Source organism: Ixodes scapularis, unplaced genomic scaffold (assembly GCF_016920785.2).
Source record: "Ixodes scapularis isolate PalLabHiFi unplaced genomic scaffold, ASM1692078v2 PGA_scaffold2__306_contigs__length_199485367, whole genome shotgun sequence".
In the NCBI taxonomy this organism is placed as follows: domain Eukaryota; kingdom Metazoa; phylum Arthropoda; class Arachnida; order Ixodida; family Ixodidae; genus Ixodes; species Ixodes scapularis.
The window spans coordinates 142,955,433-142,981,966 of record NW_024609857.1 but is presented as its reverse complement, the minus strand read 5'-3'; the positions used below and the strand labels follow the sequence as shown (position 1 = coordinate 142,981,966).

The 26,534-nt window shown below is 48.0% G+C and overlaps 1 pseudogene; it reads left to right on the top strand.

Annotated features, from left to right (window-relative positions):
- The first annotated feature begins 23,388 nt into the window (after positions 1–23,388).
- On the top strand, positions 23,389–26,254 carry LOC121836618 (annotated as a pseudogene).
- The last annotated feature ends 280 nt before the right edge of the window (positions 26,255–26,534 follow it).

Genomic DNA, 26,534 nt, shown 5'->3' with positions numbered 1-26,534 from the left:
GTTATAACGGCTTCATAAGTTCCACAAAACTGTTAATAAATATTATTCAGTCCCAAAATTGGCATCTACAGCGTGAACGATAAAACTTGATGATTCTCCGCTTTCTGAAGAAAAAAAAAATGTTTCGGTCCGTAGCAACCAAGGTATGAACACCTCGAGAGAGAACCTGAAAACATTTGCTTGAACCAGGGTCGGGCAGAAGTACCTCACAAATATTTCGAAATGCAAATACTGGTATACAAGGAAAGCGGAAACTAAAGAAACTAATACCTATATACATTTTAAAAGGTATCGTGATACATATTGAAAATACATTTAAAATCTACAAATGCAAGTATAAATTTTGCTGGTGTAGGTCGAAATACTGACACTGAAACACAAATAAAAGCACCTATTGGCGATGTTCTTATGCCCCGTAGAACTGGTTGGATGCACCTGCGAGTGTGTACGGATAAGAAAAGAGAAGCCTGTTGTGACGGTGTCGCGTGAACGCTAGAAGAAAAGGAAAGGAAGAAAAAGATCGAGCATGAAAAGAAAAAGAATGTCACCACGCCTCAACGAAGCCGGACATTAAAAGAGATATTTCGAAGACCAATCGAGCTTCGTCGCACTTGGCACCCGAATTTACCTCCATAATGAGGTAAATTTATGTGGGGACGGCGGTCCCTATCAAATCGCCCATTAAGCTCTTCGCATCAACGAGAAGGCTTAACTACAACGTCAGCCACGATGGATGAAGACGGCGCAAAAAGCGGCAGTGACGCGTCGTTGCAAGCTAAAGTTGAGGCGGCAGTTGAGGTGTCGAAGAACTTCAACAGATCCTTTCGAGGAGGGACGAAGAAATCGCTGAATTGAGGCAACGCATCGCAGAGCTTCTTAGCCGACAACAGACTGTACCCGCACCGACGCCTGCCTATTCTGCAAGTGCTGCTGGGGATAGCGCTTCTCTGAAAGCCATGGAGACCCTGGTGTGCGGATTACTGTCCCCAGTGATGGAGAGACTCAACGGCTTGGAGGCCGCGAGGTGGAGAATCAACTTCGAAAGCAGCGAGGGGGGCTTCAAGCACTAAGGGCAACAGAATAAAATATCTAACAGAAAGAAAGGGCAGCAGCGGTCGCTGCATACCGAACTACAAGAGGGCGTCCCAAACTCATGCAGCACATCTGAAAGCAGAGACAAGGGCTGGAACCAGCAAAGCCAGGGGAAAGGAATGGGAGATACCATTAACCATCGAGTTCAGCCATCCACCGCGGCCGTAAGTGAGGCTCCCCTCCTCTCCAATGACGTAATTGGTTGGTTTCATCAGGTCGAATTTTGGCTGAAAATTTACGGGGTGCCGAAAGATATCGCACTGCCGCTGCTCATATCAAAGCTACCTTCCAAAGATTTTGCTTGGATGCGCTTCGAGCTTAACTCCAAGAAGATGAGCACTTGGAATGACGTGAAGTCCGCGTTTCGGCGGCACTACAATTTATAAAGCCCTGTGGAAAATCAAAGAGCAATGTTCGCTCGAAGGCAGACCTCCACAGAAATGTGCATGGAGTACGCTATTCAGAAGCTGCAACTGATAGAAGAATATGTCTTCACAGGAAGCGAAGCTGAGAAGTGCGAATTGCTTCTTGAATCGCTGAACGACAAGACAAAGCGGATGTATTTCGATAGAAGCTTCACATCGCTTGATAACTTGCTCGAGCTCGACTCTTTTATGAAGTTTGATCCGGCAAGCGGAAAAGCCAAGAAGCCCGAAGAAAAGTCATTAAAAGTTTCGAACTTCCACGAAGGAGGGGCCCATGAGCTGTGCACTTTCGTCAAACCTGATCGGCAACAGCAGCCTGGGGAAAAACGTCAGGAATACGCTGCAGCGAGCAGTGCGAATGACAAACCACGACCAAGCCTGACGTACCAAAGGGAATTCCACCGCCAGAACAATGCAGCCCAGACCATGGTTCAAGGATCCCATCGAAAAGTACTCAAGCTTTGCCTAAATTCCAAACAGGAAGGTCACTTTGTTACATGGTGCCCCCAGCCCCTCACGCAAAAATTTCTTGAATGACAGCGCGCACTTCAAGCGGAGCCTAACGTTCCGACTGACCTGAAAAACTCCGATCTGGTGTCTTCGGGCTTTGCGGGGAGACACCAGTAGTGCAGTGTGTTAGCTGTGAATCTTCTGCGGGCGTCAAACGGGTTCCAGTCCTTATGGGATCCCTTGAACTCAGTGCAGTTTTGAATTCTGGTTCTACCAGAAGTCTTGTGAATGAAGCTGTTTGCCAAAAACTTCAGATGACACCTTCCAAATCTCCCCTGAAACTTGTGGGAGCAAATGTGCTGCCACTTGAAAATAATGGAGAAGTGAGTATCGAAATTACGGTGGACGGAAGGTCATTCCGACAGACTTTTGTGGTTGTCCCACATTTAAAGTAAGACTTAGTCTTGCTTGGAGATGACTTTTTACGCTCATCAAAAGCATTTATCGACTGGGGTGCAATTACGTTTTCAATCCAAGGCTAAAAACCACTCAAAGTTTATGCAACAACCACCCAAGTAGTTTCGCCTCTTTCCCGAAAAGTCATCGAAGTCATGTTGGAAGTACCAGCCAGCGAGAGAGGTCGCGATATCTTATACGTAACAGGTTCTCAATCAGCTAATGAAAGGGTACCTGTTGGAACTGCAACCGACAGTCATCGATGCAGGAGCAAAGACTTTTAAACTTTTGGCTACAAACTTTTCCTTGAGGCCATCCAAGATACCTGTGAGGGCATCTTTAGTATCAGCAGAAAAAGTAGAAGCTGTTGAAGCGGTTGACTTGTCTCCCATCGATTGGGAATCAGTCCTGCAATGTTCCAGTTTTCTGATCTTGAAAACCAGGAAGATGTGCCGAAAGTACGCAACGAAACGCAGCAGATAATAATTGATGAGTTGAGCTTCAACGTAAGAGCTTTGCTGAACTCCGAAGAGCTGGAGGCAGTAAAACAACTATTGATGAAATATCGTTCTAGTTTTGCAACCGACACTGCACACCTGCGATGTTGTAGGATAGAGACACGTTCCATTTCTACTGGTGATGCACAACCAATTGCACAATACCCAAGGCGAATTTCACCGGCTCAAAGAGATTTGGTGAAGGCAATGATAAAATACCTTATGGATGCAAAAATTATTTAGCCCTTCGAAAGCTCCTGGGCATCACCACTGGTTCTAGTTCGAAAAAAGGACAAGTGGACAAGGATGTGTGTGGAATACAGGAAGCTAAATGCTGCAACTGAAAACCTTGTCTACCCACTGCCACGAATCGATGATGTTCTGGCGGCATTGAGTGGGAACAAGTATTTCTCGACATTGGACCTCCTTTCAGGAATCTACCAAATGGAGGTGGAACCTGGCGACACCGCTAAGACAGCTTTCATTACGCAGTGGTGGCTGTATGAAATTCTGAGAGTGCCGTTCGGGTTAAAACTCAAAAGGGCACCGGGAACGAGTCAGCGAACTATAGATGCCATTATCGGTGATCTAAAGTGTCGCAACACGCTGGTCTGCATGGACGACTGCATTGTTTACAGCACAACGTTTCAAGAGCATGTAGTGGAGATGTCCGGTACATAAAACTATTTATTATACTTGACTACACAAGGTACAGCAATACATGAGCGCGTTGGCCCCGGTGCGGGCGTGTCTCTCCGATCCCCAAAGTGTAACTCGAAACTGTTTACTCAAACCCCCGCGCCCTCCGGCGGCACACCTCAGCAGGCTCTAGTTGCCAGACGCCGGAGGCGAAACCGAAACTAAACGTGTGACGAAACCGAAACTAGACGTGCGATGTCCACACTACTCCCCCTTCCAGAAATGTCGAAAAATTAAATTAATACATGCACAAATCGTTACGGCACAAATAGTACGGGTTGACGAACCCTTCGTCCACCACGCATCGTCGGAGAGTCTGCAGAATTTCTCGCCGGCGCACTAGTTGGAGTGGTTATTGAATGCTCGAGGTGAGCCGGCTTTAATCGATCCACCGAAACCACTTCTGATCGTCCGCGCACTTCGATTGTGTAGTGTTTTGTGCCACGACGAATGACTTTAAACGGGCCGTCGTACGGCGGCTGTAGGGGTTTTCTCACAGCATCGCGGCGCAGGAATATATGGGTACAAGTGTCAAGTTCCTTAAACAGGTACACGGTACGACTCTGTTTAGCACGGGTTGGTGTCGGACGGAGGCTGTCCATGATTGTCCGTAAGCGTGACACGTACTGGAGGGGATCTGGAAGCTGCTCGTCTACGTTGGCTGCAACGAATTGGCCGGGGAGCCGCAGGGTAGTGCCGTAGAGCAACTCAGCGCTGGTGCACTGCAGGTCACTCTTGAGTGTTGTGCGCATGCCCAGGAGGACGAGTGGCAGCACTTCGGTCCAGCGTGAGGGCTCGCCGTAAGCGGTGATAGATGCCTTCAGGTGCCGGTGCATCCGCTCGACCAGGCCGTTAGCTGCGGGGTGATAGGCGGTGGTGCGAATCCGATGTGTTCCCAAGAGCGTTAGGAACTCTCTGAAGAGGGCAGTTTCGAACTGGCGACCACGGTCGGTTGTGACCTTAGAAGGTGTACCGAAGAGCGCAATCCACGTCTGCAGAAACGCCTTAGCGACGGTTTCCGCGGACATGTCTCGCAGGGGGATAGCCTCCGGCCAGCGAATGAAGCGATCCACACAAGTGAGTATGTAGGAACAGTCTTGTGAGGGCGGCAGAGGTCCCACAATGTCAATGTGAACCTCGCTGAACCGGGCATCGGGCGGCAGAAATGGAGAGAGCGGAGAAACAGTGTGACGCTGCACTTTAGAGCGTTGACACTTGGTGCATGTGCGAGCCCAATCTCGAATGTCCGTGCTCATGCCCGGCCACACATATCGGGCTTTCACCAATGCTTGTGTGGCACGGATTCCGGGATGGGAGAGGTTATGCAGAGAGTCAAACACTGAGCGTCGAAAGGACTTCGGCACGAACGGGCGTGCGGTGCCAGTGGAAATGTCGCATGTGAGGAGCTGAGTGCATGTCGGTAGGGGCACGTCTTGAAAAATTAGCGTGGCTGAAGAAGCACGTAGATCTCTGAGCTCTTCATCTTCTTTCTGAAGCCTTGCCATCTTGTCAAAATCAATGGGAGTAGCGGACATAAGGCTGCCCACGTTGGCGCGTGAGAGAGTGTCAGCTGCGGTGTTTTCAATTCCCTTTACATGGCGGATGTCGGTGCAGAACACCGATATGAACGCCAGATGTCGAACTTCTCTTGGGGAGAGCCCATCCGTTTTGGTGGTGAAGGCGTGGATCAGGGGCTTGTGATCTGTCATGATGTGAAATGACCGTCCCTCTAAGAAGTGGTGGAAGTACTTGACTGCCATGTAGACTGCCAGCAGCTCGCGTCCGTAGGTGCTGTAGCGAGTTTCCGCAGGTGACAGGGACTTGGAGAAAAATGCCAGAGGCTGCCAAGTCTCACAAAGCCAGAGGCTGCCAAGTCTCACCAACAAGCTGCTGTAACACCGCGCCAACGCCGCCATCAGATGCGTCCACCATGAGGCGTGTAGCTGCATCTGGTTGAGGGTGGACGAGGAGCGCAGCTGCCGCCAGGTCTTCCTTGATCTGCACGAACGAGGCCTGGGCCTGGTCCGTCCACTCCAACGGAGCGGTGTTCGGTCCCGGGGATGACAGGAGATTGTTCAGAGGCTGCAGTGTGCGTGCGCAACCTGGGAGGAATCTTCGGTGGAAGTTAATCAATCCCAGAAATTTCCGAAGTTTTCGTTTGTTAACTGGCTGAGGGTAATCCCGAATTGCTTGCACCTTATCGCCGAGCGGGCGAAGACCGTCGGAGTTGATGCGATGTCCCAGAAAATTAATTTCACTAGCACCAAACTGACATTTGTCTGGGTTGATGAGTACACCATATTCTTCGAGGCGAGCGAAGAGTTGTCGCAGATGTTTTGCATGTTCTTCGGCAGAAGTGCTGGCGACGAGAATGTCATCGACATACGCGTAGCAGAAATCCAGGCCTCGTGTTATCTCGTCGATAAACCTCTGGAAAGTCTGCGACGCGTTCCGAAGTCCGAAGGGCATCCGGGTGTACTCAAACAACCCAAACGGCGTAGTGATGGCCGTTTTTGCGATGTCAGCTTCTTCCACTGGTATTTGGTGGTAGGCTTTGACAAGGTCCACCTTAGAGAACACCGTTGCTCCGTGAAGAGCGGCTACGAAGTCGTGCAGGTGGGGCACAAGGTAGCGGTCTGGTTGGGTCACTTGGTTGAGGGAGCGGTAGTCACCGCAAGGACGCCAATCTCCAGGAGTGGACTTGGGGACCATATGCAGTGGGGACGACCATGGGCTGGAGGACGGTCGCACGATTCCGAGTTCAAGCATGTGCTCGAACTCTCGCCGAGCCACGTTCAGTCGCTCAGGTGGTAGTCGGTGAGGGCGTGCATGAACGGGTGGTCCCGACGTGATGATGTGGTGCGTGATGTTGTGCTTTATACGGCGAGTTATGGTCACTGGAGACGTCAGGGAAGAAAACTCACGCAGCAAATCCTCGAAGTCTGACTTGACTTGCGGTCGAAGTAGTGTTGAAGTCACCGCCCCCGTGGTCTCTGCGATGCCGTGCACGGACAGGAGCGTTGTGGCATCTCGTAGCCGGGTGTTGCGCATGTCAACGAGGAGACCGAAGTGGCGGAGAAAATCAGCTCCGAGGATGGCGTGACTGACGTCGGCAACCAAGAAAACCCAGCGAAAAGTTCGGCGTAGACCGATGTCCATCGTCTGAGAGCGCTGGCCGTAAGTTGCAATTTTTGTAGCATTCACAGCTTGCAAGTTGTAGCTTGGGCGCCTCAGACGATCGACACGGGAAGCTGGGATTGCGCTGACCTCTGCACCTGTGTCCACCAGAAAGCGAGTCTTGGATACTTTGTCCACAACATAAAATAGGCATGGTTGAGAAGGCACTCCTGATATGTGAGACAATTTTCCAGGTTGAATTTGCGTTTGGGATGGCACCAAATGTTCACTCTTCAAATTAATTTTGTTATTATGAGAACTGTTCATTGAAGGCTCCCCCCGCTGCTCATTTTGACTAGTTGGGCAGGTGGAAGATGGAGAAAAGCGGCGCGCCGGGAGGCCAGGGGCACCGGCCGCTTTCAGTGCGTGGCCCGGGTGTTTCCCTGTTGAGCGCAGGGCAGGACGCACTTGGTGGCGTTGTCGCCAAAGCGGTGGTGGTACCAGCAAACTCCAGTACTCTCAGGCGCGCGCGACGACCCACGAGGGCGAGAAAAGGAGCGAGGGCGTCTCGGCCGTGGTTTTTCCAGGGTTGCAAGAGACTGCGCGATGCGCTGGACCTCGTCGCGCAGGGCTCTGAATTCCGTGAAGGAAACCAGGTTCTTTACTTCGTTTGACGTTGGAAGCGCTTGAACCGAGCTGTCGATGGCAGAGATGCTGGGTGACGCAACTTCCACTACCCTATCCGCCAGCGAGATCGTCAAGTGTCATGTCTCCGGCACCCGCCAACACCATGCACACATTAGCTGGTAGGCGCTGCAAAAACAACTGCCGAAGGAGCGAGTCGTCGACCGTCGAAGCTTTCTCCCCGAGCAGCTGGCGCATCCCGCGGAGTAACTGGGACGGTTTTCGGTCCCCCAGGTCCTCCGCAGTCAGGAGCTGTTGCAGGCGCTTCTGCTCGGAGAGGGTTGTGCGGCGGACGAGCTCGAGTTTCAGCCGGTCGAATGGCTGGTCGGCCGGGGGAGAGAGTATGATGTCGCGCACCTCCGCCGCTTCCGTTGGGTTGAAGGCGGCGATTACGTGGTGAAATTTCGTTTGTTGGGAGGTTATACGTCTCGTCGCAAATTGGGCTTCAACTTGCGCGAACCAGAGGGCTGGGTCCGCCGGCCAGAAGCACGGAAGTTTGAGAGCGACGGTGGAGACGGTGGGGGAAAGCGGTGCCTGGGCGGCCGTGTCAGCCGCGGAACCGTTGGTGGAAGTCATGTTTGCTCACCGGCGGTTGCTTGGGGTCGTGTGACCGAGGTGTGCTGTCCGGAACTCCGGGTCACCAATTATGTAGTGGAGATGTCCGGTACATAAAACTATTTATTATACTTTACTACACAAGGTACAGCAATACATGAGCGCGTTGGCCCCGGTGCGGGCGTGTCTCTCCAATCCCGAAAGTGTAACTCGAAAATGGTTACTCAAACGCCCGCGCCCTCCGGCGGCATACCTCAGCAGGCTCTAGTTGCCAGACGCCGGAGGCGAAACCGAAACTAAACGTGTGGCGAAAACGAAACTAGACGTGCGATGTCCACAAGCACCTTCGACAACTGGGAAATATTTTCGCGCGTTTTGAGGCAGCAAATCCCAAGTTCAGACCGCAGAAGTGCCATTTTTTTTGCACCAGAGTGACTTACCTTGGGCATATGGTATCCCAGAAAGGTATTGCACCTGATCCAGAGAGAGTCGATGGCGTAACGCGATTCCCCGTTCCTAGAACTGCGGCTGAAGTTCAATCGTTCTTGGGACTGACGTCCTATTTCTGAAAGTTCATTTGGAACCATAGTGCTATCGCACCCTCCTTGCGAAAGTTCCTGAAAAAAGAAGAAGCCCTCACATGGGGTGCTTCCCAAGGACACGCCTTCCATGAACTGAAATCTGCTTTAAGTTGACCTCCCGTCTTGAAGCACTTCTCCGAAGACTCTAAATACGGCCTCCAGGTCCACACTGATGCTCCCAGAACCGCCCTCGGCGCCATCCTCCTCCAGGAAGATGAAACTGGGGATTACAGGCCTGTTGTATACCTCAGCCGTTCTCTTCACGGAGCTGAACAGAACTACACATCCACTGAACTTGAGGCTCTTGCAGTTAAGTGGTCCCTGGAACAGCTACGTCCCTACCAAATGGGCAGAAAGTTTTATGTTGTTACAGATCACCATGCGCTCTGCTGGGTTCTTCGTCACAAGGAGGGAAACCAACGCTTGCTCAGATGGTCTCTCCTGCTGCAAGAATTCGACTTTGAAGTTGTGTACAAGTATGGCGCATGTCACACTGCCCCCAATTGTCTCTCCCGTATTCCAAGCCGCTTCTGTTCAGGGGAACCTTCGAGTACCAACGGCTCGGGAGAGACTGGGAGGACCCGCACCTGCGACGTGTTTGAGGTAAAAGAGCCCGACTTAACCCCCGAGCAGAAGGAGGACCCGTTCTGTACGAAAATCATAAAGATACTGCAGAAAAAGGCGGGTACAAAGAAACCGCAGAAGAGAGCAAGTAAACAATTTGTGCTTTTTCATGATGTATTGTACAAAAGGGACGCAGGACCAACGCATGAACGATTTGTTTTATCCTTGCCGGCGACGAAGCGAGCGGAAGTACTTCACAAATTTCATGGAAGTCGATTCGGAGCGCACATGGGAATCCGTCGAACATACGAGAAAATCAACAGTAAATATTTCTGGCCTCGACTGTATCTGGATGTCCAACGGTTCGTGAAAAGCTGTGCCATTTTTCACCGGATGAAGATGGCTACGACGGTGCCCTTACGGACTGCTGCAGCCAATTGAAGTCGATGTGCCATTTCATACAGTTGGACTCGACATAATTGCGCCCTTCCAGGCTTCACGAAGGTACAAGTTTGTTATGGTTGCCATAGACTACCTAACCAAGTTTGTTGAGGCGAAAGCTGTTTGTAACATTGAGGCTTCCACGGTGCAGAAGTTCATCGAGAGGAGAATTATCCTCAAGCACCGATGCCCCACAGTACTAGTTACGGGCAGGGGCACACAGATGACTGCCAGATTAACTTCCGATTACCTCAAGTACCGTGGTATACGTCACCCAACGACTACAGCTTATCACCCAGCTGCCAACGGCCTCGTCGAACGAGCGACAAAACGCTGAAACAGATGATGCGAATCACCATCTCATCTGGAGAGAAGTGGGCTGATGTTTTGCCCTATGTAGTGTTCTGCTATAACACAGGATATCCAGGACACAGTCCATACTTCTCATTTTTTTCTTCTGTATGGACGGGACCCTGTTTTCCCCTTGGCTGTGGTTTATAACAGAAAAAGAGCTGCAAGAACTGCAAGCAAGTTCCGAATGCGTGGTGCTCATGCGTGAGCGCTTGAACGAAGCGCGTAGATTGGCTGCACAACAGATCAAGTTGGCTCAGGAGAAGCAGAAGAGACTATTTGACGAACACCGAACTGACATAACGTTAGAACGAGACCGGCTGGTGCTGTTGAGGGTCCCTCCAGTGGGGCTTAAAAAAACGGACAATGCACACTGGACCTCATCGAGTTGTGGCCAAGCTAACGCCGGTGAATTATGAAATAGAGTTCGGTGATGGTTCAGGGCGGGACATCGCGCACGTAGAAAAACTGAAACCGTATCTAGAGCCTGCTGCAGAATTTTGACTCTCCTAAAACTGTTCAATAGACACTGTTTTATAGACCATTCCATCTAGCGCTCTCTGGGCGGCACCATTTTGTTCGACAGCAGCGCCCTCTCCATACATCCGAGAAATTCAGCGGGTTCGGCGGGGCAAAACGAGAGAGAGGGCACGCGCCCGACTCCGCTATACTCCGTTTCACCTTCAGTCCGAGCGCAGCGGACGCTAGGAGTAATCCCAGCCAATGCAGCGTGGGGAGAGTGTCATGTGACCTTGAGCTCCCTGTGTCCCTCTGCCCAACCGGCAGGGCACGCGATTTTCTCCCGGCGCCGGATCGGCTGTGGCGTCCACTGCGCTCAGACTGAAGGTGGAACGGAGTATAGCAGACGACAAACCAGGAGGTTGCCATTCTCCATCTTTGGGTTGTAGCGGCGGGCTGTACGGAACATAGAACTCCCACTCGTGGCTGCCGTTGTGAAGTGGTTCGCGTTCTTAGAATAGTTGTGGCTACTCCAAAATCAGCCTATAGCTCTTTGTTGTTCTAGTTCGCTAACTGATCAACTAGCATATCTTTTTTCCGTTACTTAAGTAGCAGTTGAGTCAGCCGGCAGTACTACCCTCAACTACTGCGTATATTGTTTCAGGAGAGCACATTTTTATTTATTATTTCAGACTTCCACTCATGGTCGCTAAAGGCCTACACCAGTACGAACTTTGTATAGTAAAAAGGTGCTGCAACCGGATTTACTTTTCGCCGGAGAGACCAGCCAACCTGACACAGTTTTCCCTATTTCTTTTTTATTTGCACGCAGGTAACAGCGCAATTGAACTCTGTTAGTCTTGTTTTATCTAGCATAGTATTGCACAATAAGTGGAATACCAAATATGCGCATCTGCGCTTGTGTCGCGTGCGTACTTGAATGTTGTTTTATATGTGTACAGGACGTGCAATTACCTCGTGGGACGATTGTGTTTTGCGTGTACTTGAACGCTGTTTTATACGTGTACAGCACTTGCAACTATTGCGTGTTTTGTGTGTGCTTTAAGTGTCTTCATAAGACCAGTTTCTTTGCGTATTGTGTGCGTCGGGTCGACGCCTTTTTGAGGTGGCGGCATGTGACGGTGCCGCGTGAACACTAGGAGAAAAGGGAAGGAAGAAAAAGATCGAGCATGAAAAGAAAAAGAATGTCACCACGCCTCAACGGAGCCGGACATTAAAAGAGGTATTTCGACGACTAATCGAGCTTCGTCGCACCTGTGTTATACTTTACTCTAAACTATCTGAACTATAAAATATCTTGCTTGAAACCAACAAGTGGGCAGTCACCGCAAGATGAAGACAGCATTTATGTTAAATATTAATTCTGCGAAATACATTTCCTGTAGAATTAACATTTCGAGTTTCGTGTTGTGGTAAGGGCATTAAACGGATCCTCAATAGATAAAAGAAAAAGAAAAAGAAACCCTTTTCACCAGGTTTAGAGCGTATTTTTTCAGCATTTCTGATCATTCTAAAGTGAAGCCAAATCATTGAATCACGCGATAAGTCACATCAATATCGCGTCTGCACACACAAAAAAAAATAAAAAAACACGTTATGCCGTCAACATCTTTTTGTCCCACCCGGGCGCCTCTTGCAGCACTGATTTGGCGACGTCGCAGGGAAATAAACTGTTTTTTTTTTGGTGGATGGGCGTTACGAGACAACACCATCTAATATTAATAATTGGGGATATTTGCATATTTATACAGCGTGTAGTTGGTCAGCCATTTGAAAGGTGCGACGAGTCACTCGCTGTATATGAGAAATTTAGCCAGTGCAGTACAACCGCCAGCCTGGGGTGTTTCACGTGCACCACGCAGTAGGGATACACAACCGCACGCCGGTACGATGCTCATTCAGATCAAAACGGGCATGGGTGAGGATTGAACCCTGCAGGATCCCTGGGTTGTGCAGCGCGATCATCCGCTCCACGTGCTCCGAGCTGGTGTGCGCCAGCCCACTCGGCCACCGATCCCCCACAACACCATCCAGAACAATCCAAGCCTGCGCACTAGAATTTTTACGTCATCAGAATGACATCGAGCGAAGACCGTGATATACGAGTGCTGCGTCAGCGCTTGGCGGGGCCTGCCGCCTTCTGTCCAATCAACGCGTCGAGGGACGCTCGGCATCGGGCTCGGGTCCCATCGCTGTGTTGGCGCCATGCGACTGCGATGCCGTTCTATGGAGGAAGAGTGGGGTGTTCGGAGACCTCCATTATGCTAGATGGTGTTGGCCGAGAACGCCTTGCATCAGATATATTTTTCACATATATTTTTCTTAAAGATATATATTTAAAAACATATATTTTTTTCGTGAAAATTAAAAGCTGGACCCTTTCAGCCTGCCCGATATGGGAAATTTCATCTCAAATCGGACAGAATAAAAAAGTATGAATTTTAATTTTCACGAAAAAATATATGTTCTGGGGGCATTTATCAAATAAATGAGGGCGCAAACCGCATGTTCTCCAGATTTCTTGTTCTTCAGTTACGAAGCGTAGAAGCCGCAGTGGCAGAAACTAGAGTTTTTGCCTGCCGTCAAAGGTCGCGTGTTTGACACCCTCTGCTAGCGCCATTGTTTTCTCTACACCTTTTTAACTTTCTCCCCTCATTTAATAGGTATTATAACGATACCTTGATGTATTCAAATAGTTTTCGGAATTTGATTGTTTTCTAAAAAACATGTCAAACTCGTTACTCCGGTCGCTTTTCGGTCAAATTTGACAGGTCATTACTTCGTCTGTACTTAAGGTAAATTTTCTTTATTTGGCTCTACAGAAAGCCCAAAGCAAGCCCATTACAGATATAATAATATCATTATTATCTGCTAAGTAGCCACTCCGCTACTTTCACGTAAACGTTGTGAAAAATAAATGTTCACACATTTCACGCGATTGCGGCTCAAACAGAGGACATACAACCAGAATATTACATTTCTAGTCTGTTTTTTCTTGTAGTCGACTAATATGTCTAAAAGAATTAAAAAAAAATAAAAATTTACAAAAATGGGGTTTTTGAGAAAATCGACCTCAAACTTTCAACATTTGTTATTTCTTACAACGTTTACGTGAAGGTAGCGGAGCGGCTAGTCGACAGATCATAATGATATTATTATATCTATAATGAGCTTGCTTTGGGCTTTCTGTAGAGCCAAAGAAAGAAAATTTACCTTAAGTACAGACAAAGTAATGACCTGTTAAATTTAACCGAAAAGCGACCGGAGTAACGAGTTTGACCTGTGTTTTAGAAAACAATAAAATTCCTAAAAATATTTGAATACATCAAGGTATTTGTATAATACCTATTAAATGATGGGGAAAAGTTAGAAGGGTGTAGAGAATACAATAACGTCAGCAGAGGGTGTCAAACACGCGACCTGCGACGGCAGGCAAAAACACTAGTTTCTGCCACTGCGGCTTCTACGGCTCGTAACTCGAGAACAAAAAATCGGGAGAACATGCGGTTTGCGCCCTGCTTCATTTGAGAAATACCCCCAAAACATATATTTTTTTCGTGAAAATTAAAAATTAGACCCTTTTAGCCTGCCCGATTTGAGATGAAATCACCCATATATATATATATATATATATATATATATATATATATATATATATATATATATAACGGGCATGGTGGCGGGAGGCCGAAGGCGAGGGTATAAAACTGAGAAGAAAAAAACCCTTAGTGAAAACAGCAACAACGGACGATTTAATCTTCGACGTTTCGGCCGGAGTCCGGCCTTCGTCAGGAAGCAAACCTGACGAAGGCCGGACTCCGGCCGAAACGTCGAAGATTAAATCGTCCGTTGTTGCTGTTTTCACTAAGGGTTTTTTTCTTCTCAGTTTTATATATATATATATATATATATATATATATATATATATATATATATATATATATATATAGTCTTCCTGACGAAGGCCGGACTCCGGCCGAAACGTCGAAGATTAAATCGTCCGTTGTTGCTGTTTTTCACTAAGGATTTTTTTCTTCTCAGTTATATATATATATATATATATACACGTTTGATAATGCTGAGAAAGGCTCGTAAGCACAGAATTTACGATAGGTTTTTCAGGGAAGAAGGGAAGGGCGCGTGAACGACACCACCTCGAGGGTTCACTTTCATTTCTGACACACGCCGTGAGGTGGCACTATATGACTAGAAAGGCCGCGAATGAGCTCACTCTTGCGTGGTCCGTAACACCGAGCCTGGATAGCTTAGTCGGCGAAGCGCTTGGCTCACAATATCGGTGGTGATTGCAAATTATATCTCTATGGGCGTAACGCGTTTTTGGGTTGGTATTTCGCTACAATCGGCCTGTACAGCCGGCCGTGACAGCCGGCCGTTATATCCGGCTGTTACATCTGTCCGTTGCAGCTGATTGTCACAGCCAAACGTTACAGAACTCCATAGAAATCTGCTGATAAAACAGATTCTCAGTTAAAAGGGAAGTTTGAACGATTCATTAAAAATTGTAGCGAGATGCATTGGACCCTAATAGTATTATCATATCAGGAACACACCCGAAGAGGTATTTTGATAAAGAAACAGGAAACTCAATTGAAAATTTAGTGGAAAAGCAGATATGCAAGCACTAGTAAATTTATTTCTGAACTACTATCGCGAAATATTTGTATCGCTACAGCCCGTCCCTGACATGGAGACATAAAAATAGCGTCACGAGGCGCATTCAACGCGAATGGTTTTCGCTCGTCCGCCGTCAATTTTGCAGGTGGGGCGGGCAGGGGTGTCTTGATGTACAATGAAATCGCTTATTACAACTTTCGAGCGGGGTTGGGCAGTGTCGCGATAGTATTTCAGAAATACATTATGTATTTATATTTATGTAACACGATACGATTTTTCAAATGTATTTTGTATTTTTGTATCGAAATACATTTTCGGGTGTATTCTTGGTATCGTGATACTATTAGGGCGGATGCATCTTTGTTAGAAGTTTAAAGGAATTGTTGACCTCCGTCTCCACAGAGGGTCAAGACCACATTTAGTCAGGGATGTTTTGTGTTTTTGACCGCACATAACTGCCTTCTTTATTGTGCAAAAGTTAACAAATGTTTTCCCACACTTTCGGGCGTCGACTATTTCAGTCGTTTCCAAAAGTTGCAGGCTCTGTCAGTGCGCTTAATTAACAGATAAAATTATGCGGTTTCCTTGAACTTCCTTCCACGGCGACGTTATAACGTCACTGGTGAAAGAGGCGTCTGGAAGAGGCATCATCATGTGGCTTCTCGAGGTTATTCGGGAGGACACAAAGCTGCTTTAGATTTCCTGATATTGTGTCTCAGAAAGATAAGAGAAGCCGAAGTAAAGTTGCGCTCGACCCACGGTGAAAAATTCGCTTGCTTCCAAATTGCTACTTCCCAAAATACAAGATGTTGATTCTGGGGTAAATTTGATTTGACCTTATTTCATGCTCCAACATACAGTGAGAAATCTTTTGCTGGTTTAAAAACAAAATATATTATCCTAGAACATGCTTCTTTCTGTTTTTCGTATGCTCTAAGGGGTGCACCAAAACGTCCAAAATAATTATTTTTATAACAATTTGTTTCAGTAACTGTATTTCAGCCACACCCAAATGTATACCGGTATTTGTATTTCCAAATACTTTTCTATTTTTCAACAGTATTTCTGAGACGTATCGCGACACTTTTTTTATAAATATAATTAAGTATCAGTATTTCAGCTGTTTTAGAGCGCAGCTCTTAGGCGCCCATTTCCGGCTTGTGCGGCGTCGGCGTAACCGCGCGGTGCATTATGGGGCGTGTGACGTCACTGATGACGTCATCGGCATCATTGTCACTGATGACATCATCGGCATTAGCATCGTCATCGTCATTGATGACATCATCAGTGACGTCCCTGATGACATCATCGGCATCCGCATCGTCACTGATGACGTCATCAGTGACGTCACTGTTAATGTTATTGGCATTCGCATCGTCATCGTGACTGATGACGTCAGTACTGATGATGACGTCATCACTGATTGTCACTGGTGATGTCACTGATGACATCATCAGTGACGATAATGATGACAATGACGTCATCACGATGACGTCACATGTGACGTCATCGTGATAACGCCATCGTTATCGTCACGTGACCTCACAGGGGTAACGTGACCCCCGTGAGGTCACGTGACCCTCGTGAGGCGGCGGCGACGCCGCTCGGAGGGAGGAGTAGCAGACAGGATGAGGAGGTGAGGAGGGGGAGGGGGTATACCTTCCCCTCAGTACCCTTCCCTCCTCCTCCGCAAGAGCTGCGCTCTAATTCGGCGTTACAGGGAGTTGTAAACGGCTTTCATTTTTTGCCATGTATCTCAGTATTTGTATTTACAAATACCTTTGAGAGTATTTCTGCCCAACCCTGCTTTCCAGCAACGTATGCGGATAGCAAGTATACTGTTCCTTGCACAGGAGTTGTGGTGACGTCAGAACGACGCCAAAATCTTATTAACTGAATAAAAAAAAGTGGTTAGACCTCTATGCTAGATAGCTCGAGGTCTACCCACTATTTTTTTTTCAATCTTCCAAAAAGAGCTTGGTGGTCTGACGTCATCGCAACCCCTGCACAAGAAGCAGACCACTTGCTCATGCATACGTTGCGCCCCGTCATGAATTCTAAGCAAACTCATTCCACGGGTCTTGACGGCGGCAGGCGTCTCGGTGCAACGAACATGTCTGATTTGGTGTCTGGAGGACCGGCATGTTAAGCTGCTGCGAGAAACATTAAAGAAACGTGGAAGATAGTACGTGTCTGGATAGACAGACCGCCGAAAGAGAGTGGCTACTTATGGTGAATTCCAGTCGTAGATCCGGAGCGCTTTCCCAAATCCCCGAGGGAGGCAAAATTCCGCTCCGTGGGACCTGCTCCGAATCGACGAGGCGAAGATAAACTGGCCTTTTTGGAGTGACCTCCCCCGCACCCCTCTCCACCGCTTCCCCCTCCGCCGTTCAAAATGGCCGCCCCTGGAACTTGACAAGCCCACCAACGCCTCAGCCGACTGATCTTTCTGACGCAGAAATAACACGCGACGCGTTCGGCACCGTCACGTACCTTTCGGTCGCGTCGAAGCGGCGGGGCACGGACAGCGACTGCCAGCGGTGGAGTTTAGATTTTTGGTACGACTTTAATAAACACAGAGGTAACAAACCATCACTTGCACGGTCATTGCCTAATCTCTTCTTGCTTTATTGTACGGGAAAACGCCGCCGGAATGCAGAGTAAAAAGGTAAACAATCATTGGCTGCAGAATGAACAGTCGTAACCTTGCGTCTGCCTCCGGCTTTTCTGTCGTTTTTTTTTGTCGTTCTTCCTCTCACGATCTCAGATGTCAGCGCTTACGATTTACCACGCTCCACAGCGTGGTAAATCGAGGTAGAAGCGTTCGAGGTAGAAGCGTTCGAGCCGTCACAATTCCACGTAAACAACCGACGCACCCGAACAGATCCCACTCGACGACCCGACCGCGGCCCGACCGGCCCGCCGACCTCGCCACCTCGCCGCGCATGCGCACTGCGGATTTAGAAGGAAATGACGTAGGGCGCTCTGCCAACTTCCGGAAAGATCTATGAAATCCCGCAGAGCAAGTTCGGCGGGGTTTGAAGCGCTCCGTGGAGAGGGCGTTGCCAGAGCTCTACGAGGGGAAGATGACCAGCTCGAGCCAGATCTACGAGCGGAATATGCGCGCACCAAATGGAGCGCTTTTGGAGCGCTCGAGATCTGCAAGCGGAATTCACCATTAGAGCCACTACATAAGATGCACTTGGAGTATTGACACTCCGTTCCGATAGTCACGTGAGCGTCGCCATAATGTTATCTGTAAAGAGTGGTTACAAATGCGACTTCCTGAGCATTAGATACGCTGCCGAGAAGCTCAGACTATAAAAGCTTGATCATGCTGACAAAGAGTAGTCAGAACAGAGTGTGCCATAGGACTTCCAGGGAAGGAGAGAAGGGCGTGTGAACGGCGCCGCCTCGACGATTCGCTTTCATTTCTGACACACGCCGTGAGGCGGCGCTTGAGGCTGTTGACGACCAGGCCCCTTGAATCGGTCCTGATTGACTCTCTTCCACTGGTGTGAAGGTGGGACATGTAAATCAATTTTGATAAAACTACTGTCGTAAGTGTAAAAAAAAAAAAAAAAAAAAAAAGAAAAATGAAAAAGTCCTTTGGTGTTTTCGTACGAAATAATTGGAATAGCCTCGCAACGTTACATTCTAACATTTTGAGGTATCTTGGTGTTACAATATCATGTTGTCTCAGCTGGAATGCGCATGCCCAAAGTGTATGTGATCTTCATGTAAAGAGCTTGCTTTCATAAGAACAACTCTAAGAGGAACGAATTCCGATGTCAGAACTAATGTTTATAACGCTTTACCGCACCCAACGCTACATTAGGCATCAATAATATGGGACTCCCATACACAATCTCAAGTTAATAAAGTAGAGGGAATACAAAGGCTTGCAGCCAGGTTCACTTTGTCTAGGCACGATATGCACGAGTCTGTTTCGGCTTTGATGAGAGAAGCTGCAGTTGTCCTCCTTAGCCTCAAGGCGTAAAATTCCGCTAGGGGTGTTTTTTTTTTTTATATGCCCTATTTTAGGTGGCACGCAAAGTTATATAAGACACCGTGAAAGGCGGTCTAGACATTTGAACATTAAATTATCAGTTTACACATATCTAGCCAATACTGATATATATATATATATATATATATATATATATATATATATATATATATATATATATATATATATATATATATATATATCAGGGTGTCGAACCGGAACCGAACCGAAAACCGGAACCGAACCGGTATTTTTTCCGGAACTGAACCCGAACCCGAACCGTTATATTGTTATCGCGATGAACCCGAACCGGAACTGAACCGGAAAAAAATAACGGTTACCGGCTCATGTCAAAACGGTTCGGCCACGCGCTGTTGACAATGAATGTGCTATCAATGCCATTTTTTCTTTAAGTGCCGTCAACTGACACACACCTCGCTTACATATTTTTCTTCTCCACTCAGTCTTAGGAATACAAACGCTGCATCCATGAATCTTGACAAACGCTGCCAGCCTGCATCCATGAATCTTGTCATAGGAACCAGTACTGCGCTGGTCGCGGCTTGCACGGAAGAAAAAGAATTGGAAGGCTGCGCAAAAAAAAAAAAAAAAAAAATCGCGTCGCGGGATTTTATTTTTCTACAATCTCGTAAATCCTAAATGCTGCTGAGTGCTCATTTCATAACACGTTTCTAGAACGCGCGAGTTCTTGAAGCTTGCTTCCATCGGAATGAGAAAAGAAAAGGCTGTGGAGTTTGATAATAATGCATCCGGTTTCGTATAGGCACTTAGAAGCTAACATATTTGTGAGACAGCGAACTCTTCTATTTTAATATTTATCCTATTACGTCCTTCTGGCGTTGCGTTCGGTGAAGTGTTTTTCATATTCTGTATCTTGTTTAATGAAAACTTCTTTAAGGGTCTAATTTGAGTTACCGAAGGCTAGTTCAAATAAAGAAAGCTGTATTTTCTCCCCACTGTTCCTTCAATTGCTTACACGCCGAGGTGGTGGGATAGTTAGCGAGTTCTACTTGTAAGTGGGTTTGTAAGGAGGTCGCGGATTTTACAGCTACTGCGTCGGACCCAATTAGATGAAGTCCGAATGCGTAAACGTCGGTGAGGTAACCTTTGAGTGCACATAAAGAAACCATTCCTGGTAGAAATCCCTGAGCTTTACACTACGATGTATCCCGTTTCGTATGTGCTGATTTCAGATGTTTTATTTGTAATTTATTTTGATGTTGCAATTTGTCATTGATAATTTCCGAACCGGTTCGCGAACCGGTTCAGCGCCCCGAACCGGTTCGCGAACCGGTTCGCGAATCGAATTAATCGAACCGGAACTGAACCGGAACAAAATAAATTTACCTGAACCTGAACCGTAACCGAACCCGTATTTTTTTCGGTTCGACACACTGATATATATATATATATAGGATGTGCGGCCGGCAGCGAATGACAATGACGCGTCCACTCCATGAGATAGAAAGGATTTTATGGAAGCCGGGCCGTGCGCGCGGAACGTGGCACGTGATGGTCAGGCAGGCTACTGCCCCAGTGTCGTTGTCTTCTTCGTAAAAAAAAAATATATATATATATATATATATATATTGTTAGGAAAGACGACGACGTGGTGCGAGTGGGGCGCTCAAGTGTCGGCCGCAGTGTGCCCGCGCGGTTCGATTCAGACTGACTTCGCCTGGCTGCGCTGCGGCACTGACCATCATCAACAATCTTCCGATCATCTCATTAAACCTGCACACATTGCCTCACAGGTTGGTGGAGGTGCTATCGTTCTTCCGCCTCTCGTCCGACCGCTAATGATCAATTCTGGAGCTACGCAGCAGACGACCTGCGCAAGTCTATATGCCAGAAGAAGCGGGCAACGCTAACCGTCCCACGAACACCACAGCGCCCGTGGTCAAACATCGACAGCGCGACCCCAGATCTTCGACGGATCTCCGGACGCCGACGTCGACGATTGGTTAAAGAACTATGACCGGGTCAGCCACTACAACCACTGGGATGACAGCTTTAAGCTCGTGAATGTTGTTTTTTTTTTTTCTAAAAGACACAGCACTTCGCTGGCTCGACAATCACGAAGAAACCATCAATTCCTGGGAAGGCTTCAAAACAGCATTCGCCGATGTGTTTGGTAAACCCCAGCACCGGAAGCAGCGAGCGCGCGACCAACTATTGCGCCGCTATCAAAGACCCACAGAAACATCAACAGCGTACATTGAGGACGTCCTTCGTTCGTGCCGCCGAGTTGATGCTGAAATGGCCGAAGACGAGAAAATTCGCCACCTCTTCAAGGGCATTTCGCAAGAGCTCTTCTCTGTCGTGGCTCCGAAAGCCCTTGCTATAACAGAGCGCTTGATAGCGGAATGCCGACAGTACGAAGAGCTCGAGAGCGCACGGATCTCCAAAAAAACATTCGAGCGACTCTCAGAAGTGTCCCAGGTCACAACTCTCGACACAAACCTTGCTTCGCTCATCCGCACCATAATACGCGAGGAGCTTCGTACCTCGTCGCACAGCTACAACCATCTAGTGACGAACACCAAACAAATACTGACGTACATGGCATAAAACACGCAATTCAAAGCGAACTGCGCGCTGCTCTGGGGCACGTCACGCCAGCATGCCTCCCCTTACGCACCAGCAGCACCCGTCCCAACTTCGATCTGCGCTTATCAGTCCATCCCTGCCACGTATGCTGCACCAACCCCTCCATGGACACAACCACAACCAAGGAAAAACATCTGGCGAACACCAGATCAGCGACCTGTGTGTTATTATTGTCACACAACACGACACATCCTCCGATATTGTCGCCGTCGACTTAACAACACGGCTCGCACCTTGCCGACCAACCGCGTATACTCCACAGACTATACTGACTACCATGCTACTCATCGCACTCCGCCCATTGACGAATTTTCCTCACGATCCCACATGTCCACTCCTCCCGGTCACGAGCAATTTCCAGACAGTCGCCGTCCCTCTCACAGCCCCGAACGTTCCCCACTGCCACGACGTGGCCGCCCATCATCGCCGTACCCGCCACGACGCCGTTCTGTATCACCCTTCACCACCAACGCTCCCGGACCTGGCGGGCCTGGCGCGAAATGGTCGTGCGCGCCACTGCCTCGTCGTCGTCTTCACCTTGCTAACAGTACTCCCTCCGACGAAAACGGCCGACCAGGCCGGTGAATAAATGAACACATGAAGCACACTTACAAAGTCACACACACAGAAGAACAAAGGACGACTGCCGACAGCGAGGGTGAGGATGAAGATGGAGACGTTGAATTTCGGCCTCTTCCGCAGCGTCACAGACCTCTGCACCAGCCACACGACGGCACGGTCCGGGCTGGGGATCTCATCACTGAGAAGCGTCGGAACGTCGGGGGCTGTGGATAGGGGCGGGGGATCGTCTGTCGGCTTCGTCTGATGCGGCTTCGTCTGGTATTCGTCTTGTCATGGCGTCTGGGCGGGAGCTGGGCGACGGAGCCATGGGCTGGTGTTTGGTCTGCTGCTGCGGATGATTGCCTCAACGAGGCGGGTTCACAGGATCACAGCGGCGCCGATGTTCAATGAAAAAGATGAGTATGGCTCCGCACCTCCACCATACTGTTAGGGTGATGCTGTCGGCAGCAGAAAGGACAGGACAGTACACGATGATCGAACAGACAAAAGATTTATGGAGGCCGAGCCGGCACGTGAGGCCTGGCGCGAGATGGTCGTGCGCGCCACTGCCTCGTCGTCGTCTTCACCTTGCTAACAATATATTATTTTCTTGTGAAGACCACCGAAGTCTGCAATAGATTACCCCGAATGTTTTCATTGATGTCACTTCCTTCCAAGCTTTTGAAAAAAAAAAAAAAAATTATTTCATTGGTTTTCAAAAAAATAAAAAAAATGTTTACAGTTGCAGTGTTTATATTATTCAACGTACAACTTCTTGTTTTGTATATTTTTGAAAATGTATAAAGTCCTGTTTTTGGGCTGAAGTCGTTCTATATGGGCATGTAAGAGCAGCAATGATGCAGACGCTGCTAAAGCCTTTCTGCTTTTTCGTACAGTTGCTGCTCACCGCCTACCCATGGGCCGCTGCCTTCCCGGAACCGCCCATGGGATTTACGTTGCTACCAGCCGTCTTTCTACATCTTGATGCTTCGTCATCTGGCAACAACCTTCCATTCCTGGTCTTTCAACTTCCGCTGCTGGAAACAGCGCCTGTTTCCCGTCGTTTCAAGTCAACCACATCGTCACGAACATCGGGTGGCGCTAGGATTACAAATAGCCTGCCAACGCATCTGATCGTCAGTGGGCATGCAAGAGCAGCAATGATGCAGACGCTGCTAAAGCCTTTCTGCTTTCTCGTACAGGTTAGCCAACCTTCATCAGTTCATTCTAAACGCACTAGTAGTCGGTGCTTGCTGCTCGTTCCATGCCCACATGTTCTGCTTGATTTATTTATGGATAGCATCCATGTCTTGAAGTTGCTTTTCTTGTCGGGTGACATTGAACTGAATCCTGACCCTAAACAGGATCAGAACAACGGTATTGGTGAAATATTGGCTGCCATTAAATCTCTTTCTACTACAATAAAAACACGTCACGCCGAAGTTATGTCCTCCCTCAATGAAGTCAAAGCCAGTCAAAAATGAATCCCGGACAAAAGCTCACCGGACAAAAGCTCACGGGACAGAAGCTCACCGGACAAAAGCTCACCCATTCTTTCACAGACCCGGACAAAAACTCACCCATATTTTCACAGACCCGGACAAAAGCTCACCACGAGAAAATTTCATGTTGGTCTTAACACGAGTGCGGACAACTTAGGTGCATGCGCGCGACACAAAAAGGCGACGATAAATTAAATCTGACAGGCGCATGGTTTGTTGATTTTAATAGAAACAAGTTTATTTATCGATAGGTTAGAAGCGAATGCAGTCCCCCACTAGCTCCAGCAGTCTTGGTAGATCTCGATGTACATGCAAGCCCTCGCAAATATCTCTAAGACGATTCTGCAGGTGCAGAGTAATTTTTCGCACCCGCTTTACTGTAGGCTCACCTCTCCGGGCTTTTGTCAATGCCGTGGCAACAAGCGCCTGATTTTGCTGTAGGTATTCAATCAGCCTCCAGACGCTTGGATGGGTGTGGCCGATGAGGTTCTGGAACCTGGTACTCTATCTTTCGCAGGTGTTCATCCGGTCTTTATCTTGAAGAGTGGTGTCGTACATATTCCGCCGTACCGGGGGAAACTCCGGTCGCCGTCGGCGCAGAGTCAGGCGAAGGGAAGAATTCGCTCTGGGGGCCGCCGCAGATGGAACAGAAGCATAAAGAAAGCGGCCGTTGACATACGTGCAATCAAAGTAGTCCAGCAGGTAGCCGATGTCACCGGTAAATTTTTCTCTGGTGGTTGGTTCTTGTGGAACAAGCTGTGGTGGAAGGAACCCGAGCCTACCTAAACTCCCGCACAATTTTCTAAATTGGTCATCTGTCTTGTACTTTTCCAAAAGGCCGAAATCCCGTTGTTTCAAAGTATTAAAAAAAAAAAAATTCGTAACTCAATGGTGGATGAGGTGCAAGTTCTCCTAAAAATGGACCCATGTCCATTGCGTCCGCCCTTTATTTCAGCCCGTGTTTCGACCGGGTATGAAAAAAAAAAAGTAATCAAGGTGAGCTTTTGCCCGGGTCTGTCAAAAAACGGGTGAGCTTTTGTCCGGGTCTGTCAAAAAACGGGTGAGCTTTTGTCCGGTGAGCTTCTGTCCGGTGAGCTTTTGTCCGGTGAGCTTTTGTCCGGTTACCGTCAAGAATTACTTGAAGACCGTGTGTCCGATATGAACGTAAAAGATGCTGCCGTGGAATCGAAGGTTGACGCACTTGAGGGTCTTCATGGTGTTCCCGACGTTCCCCGCCTTGTTACTGAAGCTGTTAGAGACGAACATTTTGCACTTCAATGTCGTCTGGACGATTATGAGGACCGGTCTCGCCGGGATAACTTAATTTTATATGGCATCCCCGATAGCCCGACTGAAACGTGGACCCAGTCCGAGCAGAAAGTGCGCTCGCTTCTGGTTGAATCGTTCGCCCTTCAGCTCCCCGAGGAAGCTATTTCAAGAGCACATCGGTTAGGTACCTTTGTTGTCAAGTGTCGCCCGATAGTTGTTAAATTTATTTCACTTAAAATTAAAGATAACATTCTATCACAAAGATCTAAACTGAAAGGCGCGAGGATTTCGTTGCAAGAAGATCTTTGTAAAGCTACCCGGCTTTCGCGTAAAAAGCTGTCAGATTTCGGCTAGGCAAGTGGAAAGAAATACAACTTGTGTTACAAGTTATTTGTCGACAATAAGTGTTATGCATGCTACGCTCAAACCGACAGTGTGTGCGAAGTTGAACTACCAAATGCACGCTCTGGTACTGACGCAGAAAATGCGGGTCAGGTTAACGATAATGGCGCTGAACACTCACCTCCTTTGAATCCGTCCCCTCCTTCTTCCTAGCTGTCAGCAGCCGTTCAGGCGCGGCCTATTCTCCGTGACTATTCTTCTTTTTTCCAATATCAGAAGCATTTTAAACAAACGGGATGCCTTTTCGTCCCTGGCTGACACATGCCTTGCCGATGTGATTGTCTTGACGGAGACCTGGTTATCTAGTAAAGTTGACAGCCCTGAACTGTTTTCTTGTCAGAACGACTATACCGTTTATAGACAAGATCGTTGCGGGCGCCTGGGTGGGGGAACTTTGATTGCTGTTGCTGATAATATAGTTTCTTATGTTGTTTCCGTGCCTTCGCCTTTCGAATTTCATTGTCCGTGCATTCGTTTAAATCACATAGACACGGTATTTTGTGTTTGCTACCGGCCGCCTCAGGCTACGCCGACATTTTGTGATGATTTGTTTGATTGCCTCAATAATGTGGTTATTAGATTCCCTAAGGCCCTTTTATTCCTGTTAGGTGATTTTAATTTTCCTGGCATATCGTGGAAAGATTGTTGCCCTATTTTAACTTATGGTTCGTCAGAGTGTTCAGCTTTCATTAGCACTTGTTCTATGTTTAACCTCTCCCAACTTGTAAATGTACCTACTCGCGTTACTAGCTCATCAGCTAATGTTCTTGACCTCGTATTGACCACTACACCTGAATCTGTCTCATCTCTATCTCTTCTGCCTGGTTTAAGCGACCATTCTGCTACTCACTTCACTTTACAAACAAGTTCCCACCGCCTTCATGGCAGTATAAACTAATTCGGGACTATGGCAAAGCGGATTTTCGAGCAATCAACGCCGAGTTGGCAATTTTTTCTGATGCTTTCTTTCCGCAGTTCTGGGAACGATCGATTCATGAAAATTGGGATCTATTTAAAACCGATGTCACTACTCTAGTGACATCGGTTTTAAATCCTGTTCCCGAAAATCCCCGTGGTTCAATCTATCGTTAAAACGTCTCCAAAACAAAAAAAAAAAAGCGTCTTTTTTGTCG